Here is a 5,672-nt window from a genome sequence, read left to right on the forward strand (position 1 = left end):
TGGTCCCCATCCTTCCTGAGTGTTTCCACCTGTGTCTCGTTTGTCTGCATGTATTTAAGTCTTGTCATTCCCTTCCTCCTGTGCTAGTCCATAGTTTGTAATTGTGCTGTTCCCTGGTTTTCCCTGGCTGTATTTTCGTGTTTCGAGTCTCTAGCCTGCCGTATGCAGTGGTTTTGGTTTGGTATCTTTAGTTTTGTTTTATTAAAGCCCCCGTTCCCCTGCAACCTCCTGCCTCCTCTCCTCTCTGTGCCTGGGTACTTCCCTTCTCCCCCGTAACAAAAAGTGTTGTTTGGAGGGCACAGTGTGGGCATTACTAATGCCAAAAAGGCACTTGAGTGGCAAACGGTGGCAGACGCCGTAAATGCTGTAGCCTCACAACCTCGGACCGTGGCCGAAATAAAAAAGAAATGGTCGGACATCAAAGTCTGTCTGCCACGGGTGGGGGGGGGGGACACACCGGAGCTGACCCCTCTTGATGAGAGACTGGCGGCAATCATTGGGGAATCCCTTTTAAGTGGAGTGGTGACTGAGGCGCAGTGGGAACATCGACGCGCCAGATGCGCCGGGTGACACACCCCCAAAAGCCCGCAGAGGTCCAACAGGAAGGCTCGAGGAAGTCGGAACCGGCTCATAAGCCACTCGTCCTCGTTTGCCAGCAAGTCTTCTTGCTGTCTAAAGATGCGTTCACTCCGAATTCTTCCATTTGCCACATATTTTAAGAGCGCAAGATCAGCCATTGTGCGTCATTACGCAATGGGATGGGGCATTTTATTTTCCTCCATTTACTTACATCTGACAAGCTACAGATGTCGGTAATAATCGACGTGGAAATGGGAAGTAGATCAGCGCAAATGTAATTTCTTGTTGCTTTCTGAATGGTTGAGACAGACGCCATACATTGTTTTATCAAAAATAAAACAAACTAAAAGCATATGCATGAATACCATAATTCCGTAGCTTATGAAGAAATGTTTTGCTATGAAAACAACTTTCCCCAGTGAACAATTAATATGTCCGTCCGTCTGTCTGTCTGTCTGTCTGTCTGTCTGTCTGTCTGTCTGTCTGTCTGTCTGTCTGTCTAATTGCACCTATATCTGCTCCGCCAGACGGACACATTAACGAGAATATCAGTTTTGTACATTTTTTCGTTCTGTTAACTATATTATTTGTGAGGATGAATTGCACAACATGCCAATATTACAGAACATGTTTCACTTTTCTTTTTGCAAATAAGTGTTCATTTGAATTTCTGTTGTAATTTTCGTTTGATTTTTTTGTTTGTTACACTGCTGATCGATCCAACAGGTGTTCGTGTAGGTTGCTAATTGTAAGACTTGCTTTGTGAAGTCTTCATGTTATTTATGAGAGGCAGTATTGTCATTTTCACTTTCACGTGTTTCTTCCATCTGCCGACGGTGTCGCCGTTTCTCATTTCACCCATTTTTGTGCATACGCCTGGGTCAGAGCTTGCCTGAAGGACCGCACATTTTCCCGTCAAGTTTGCTTTTTATAAATATCAATTATTGCGTAGAGAGTGGCGTACGCCTTCTTTTGTGTGTACGCAACGTTTACAAATGAGGCCCCTAGTTTTTTCAAAACTGGAGTAATAGAGGCGATTTTGAGAGGATGTGGAACAGTACCGGACATAAGAGAGGAATGAATAATGTTGGTTATGTCATGGTGCCTCTGTCAGACTCCTCCCCCTCTCTCCTCTCTGCTTGGTTCCTGATTATTCCCAGCTGCTTCCACTCACCTCATCGCCACACCTGCCTTCTAAAGGAGCTCCAAGATCTTCATTCAACGCCAGTCCGTTGCCCCTGATGGTGCATATTTGGCCTCACGTCAAGTTCACGCTTTGTTGCCTTGCCTTAAGCCAAGTAATTAACATATGCTGTCTTACCTGTCTCCAGGAAACCTCAGCCACGAGTGGTCACCCACAGCAGCCGTAATCCGGAATCCTTTTCTGGTCTGTTCCCTCCATCCTCACCACGAGCCTCTGCCGAACCAGCTGCCTCACGAGACGGACCCACGCTGCCGACTCCAGACCCGAACGAGCAGATCCACCAGTGACGCCACGAGCCGCAGTTACATTCTCGGACCTCCAGTAACTGTTACCTACCTGTCTGGCCATCATATTAAATCCACCTTCTCGCCAAGACATCTCTGTCCTGTGTCTCATTCCGGGTTTCAGCATCTGGGTCTCAGTCGTTCTATAGCCATGACAGGTTATAGATGGCAGAAGAGAAAGAAGACAGTATTTAACAAGAGATATGGGAATTGGATCGAGTTGACAGGTGGAGGGTTTAGAGTTGATGATGATGTCATAAATGGTTAGGACAGAATGAAGGGCAAAGCTTGAAAAGGATGTCAAAACCGAGAAAGGAGTGAAGGTGTCCACTCCAGAGACTGCAGGAACTGCAGCCCGGCTTGTGAGGTGTTGATGGATGGTGGTAATCTTCGAATCAAAGAAGGAAATTAGAGCATTGAAAAAATCAGGTGAAAAGAGATGATTAGGCAGAGAATCAGGTTTTTTTTTTGTTATGTTGGAGAGAAGTGAGTAAAGGGTGCTAGAGCTATGTCGGTTTGAGTGGATCCGGCCAGAGTAATAGGAAGTTTTAGCAGATGCTACGGAATCTTTATAGAGGATAATGTGATTTTTATACATGTCCTTATGAATTGAGAGTCCAGTTTTATTTTGAATTCTTTCCAGCTTTGAGCTGGCGTAGTGCGGGTGTAAACCAGGGTGCAGAGAGGGTGAAGGAAACTAGTCTTGTTTTGAGGGGTGCATCTAAACATGATAAAAAGTCTTTGGTGAGACGATTATTACAATTGTCCATTTGAAAATTAAAATAGCCTAGAATAATAATGTTCTGAGATTGTGAAGTGAAATGGGTCAAGAGATGCGAAAAGTAATTCAGAAAAACCTTATTGTGTTTGGGTGGACGGTAAACCGTGGCAACTATGTTGGGGGCGGGTCGAGGAAGAAGTAACCCAGTATATTCAAATGAGCAGTACGCAGGAGCAAACACAGAAAGGACTTTCCAGGACTCACTGTGAATCATCAGGACACCACCACCTTATGCACATGTGCGCGGCTGGTGTACACAAATCCTGGTGGAGTCTCCTCGTTAAGTGCGGTGAAATCCCCAGGTTGCTGCCAAGTCTCTGTGAGGCAAAGAAAGTCCAGCTTTTGGTCAACAAGAATGTCCTGGACCAGCTGGGCAGTGTTGTTGAGCGAGCGGATGTTGAGGAAGTTTATCCAGTAGGGTGGGTACTGTAGCACCAGGAAAACAATGAGTGGTTGCATTCAAAACTCTACAGCGCCTAATAATTGAGTCTCCTACAGGGGGGTATTCCAGAAAGCAGGTTATGCTAGCTCCCACAGTAAGTTTGAGTTTAAGTTTTTGCACCATGAGTGAGAGGCAGGGAGAGGATGGTGAGTTTATATAGCAACACTACAGTTGAGTACTCTAACGACAATGTTGGAAAATTCCTAAATGAAAATATACAGTAAGAGCATATGATGTCGTATAATCCTCATACGGCGTCATTAATCTCCGACTCTGTCTCACTGAAGTGTAGCGCTCTCTTTTTTTCTCCACGCCTTTCCATGGTGACTCCAGAAATCGGCGATCCATTGAGAATGTCTTTATGTACTTGACGTGCACATGCATTAACCCAGGGTTACCAAGTCGAGGGTAATTACGCCAACTCATATCCGGTCTTTTGGAACCGACATACCCCGAGTAAGCAAGTTCAGGCGGATTTCAGCCAGAGTTCAGGCTTAGAGTCAGGGTAGTTTAAACTAAGGTGTATTGGCAAGAGTCTGGCAATGTGATACATATCCCGATATTTTACCGAAACATAATTCCTTTCTGTTTTTTTTAAATATGACTTTGAAAAACTCAACCTGAATTTTAATGTCTTCCACTGTAATAAAATGGTCAAATTCAGTTTATTTAATGATCACAATGTTAAGCACTGCAATTGTATCTCATTCATAAGTTGCCTTTACCAAAGCAAATTCATAGTGCTTTTATTTTGGAAAGTTAAAATATATAAAGGGAACAGTCAACAGTGTCTGCAATGCAAATTGCAAAAAAAAATATTTTTCAGTGTAAGAAAAAACAAATAATGAATGAGCCTGTTTATTGCTGTTTATTTTCAATATTGCTTAATGTAGCTTCTAGTGCTAGTGCTTTTAAACAGTTTGGGAGCCTGAATGGTGCTACAAAAATAAAGGGTGGGGTGGGGGGGACACACTGATTTTTTTCCAGAAACAATAAACTGTGATGATGAGGCAGCATGACAGAAAGAAGGAAAGTTGCTTTAATGTGAGAAAAAAGTGGCTTTGTTTACATATCTGCTCTGCTGCACCTGCAGCCACGCTTCTCACACACGGAAGTAACTGGTAACGCTCCTCGCCACGATCTGACGATGTCGGCCTTTTTTCAGAGCGTTGTACACATCCCTTTAATCCAACAGGTTGCTAAACTAGAATCTGTTGCTGGGAGGTTCTGCAGAACTTTGGCCCGCTTTGCAGATAGCATTTTAGCAGATGCTAAGCACATTGGCCACTGCCGTGCTTCACTCGTATTAATCTGAACCACTAAAAAGCACAGCAATCCACGTTTTTATATTGTCGTGCTGTGGTTTCCCGGTGATGGCGATTGTGCAACTCTTCAGGACGTGCGTGGGGAGGGAAATCACTGCACACGACAAGCACTCTTTGCTCAGAAACTTTTACTCGTCTTGAGCAGGTAAGTACAGATAATGCTTTTTAACAGCAACAGGCTTGCAATATTTGCTCAGGCTCTTGCTTGGGCACAGAACAGCGGAGAGACCTGTCCATGCGATGAGCGTGAACACCAACTGAAAACTCATCTTGTTACCCACAACTTAATCTGAACTCCAAGTATCGCGTTACTTCTTAACCAATAAGAATAGGCTGACAGGGGGTTATCCTATGTTGAAGTAACTGCCTTTCAATATCTTACTGGCAGCAACATGGCTAAGAGTTTCTGTTTGGTATCCATTCCAAGTAAAAACAAAGTAGTTCATGTCTCATAACAACAGAACAAGCTGCCTCTAGCTGCAGTCTTCTCCTGTGTCCGAATTTCCGCCCTAACCCCTATATAGTGCATTATATAGTGCGGTCGCTATTTTGTAAAGCTGTCCGAATCTACAGTTCAAAAATCGTGTGCACTACAAATTTCCCAGAAGTCTCTACGAAAAACCAGTGTGGATCGATGCTCACTTGATTGGCGAATATTGACCAGAATGCACTGCATTCGGACCAGAATGCAATGCGTATGAGCCACAATGCATTGCGTTTGAATTATTCGAAAATGGCGGACGGTTGCGCAAGGAAGACAACCGAAACATGTAAGTATATTAAAAAGTGTCAAGTATCTGTTGTAAAATATATTTATAGATACGTAAGATGATGTGTGTAATATGTTATATTCCTCAATCGACAACCTACATTGTTTTGAAACTCATCAATTTCGGTAAAGCTAAAGCTAACGCTAACGCCGCGAATTAGTGCCGAAGGGTAAAAACAAACACTAGATATTACATCAAAAAGCAGTGACTTCTAAACGTATTCATAAGTTATTAACACATATTTTAAATGTGTTTATATATGTAGGGACTGAAGGAATTTTATATCT

The 5,672-nt window shown here is 43.4% G+C and overlaps 1 long non-coding RNA gene across 1 annotated transcript; it reads left to right on the forward strand.

Annotated features, from left to right (window-relative positions):
• Positions 1 to 1,460: 1,460 nt before the first annotated feature.
• LOC105354626 lies at positions 1,461 to 2,158 on the forward strand. Its single transcript, XR_909200.3, has 2 exons — positions 1,461 to 1,823; positions 1,911 to 2,158. It is a non-coding gene; the product is annotated as an uncharacterized LOC105354626 (long non-coding RNA).
• Positions 2,159 to 5,672: the final 3,514 nt, after the last annotated feature.

This window comes from Oryzias latipes, chromosome 8 (genome assembly GCF_002234675.1).
Source record: "Oryzias latipes chromosome 8, ASM223467v1".
NCBI lineage: Eukaryota > Metazoa > Chordata > Actinopteri > Beloniformes > Adrianichthyidae > Oryzias > Oryzias latipes.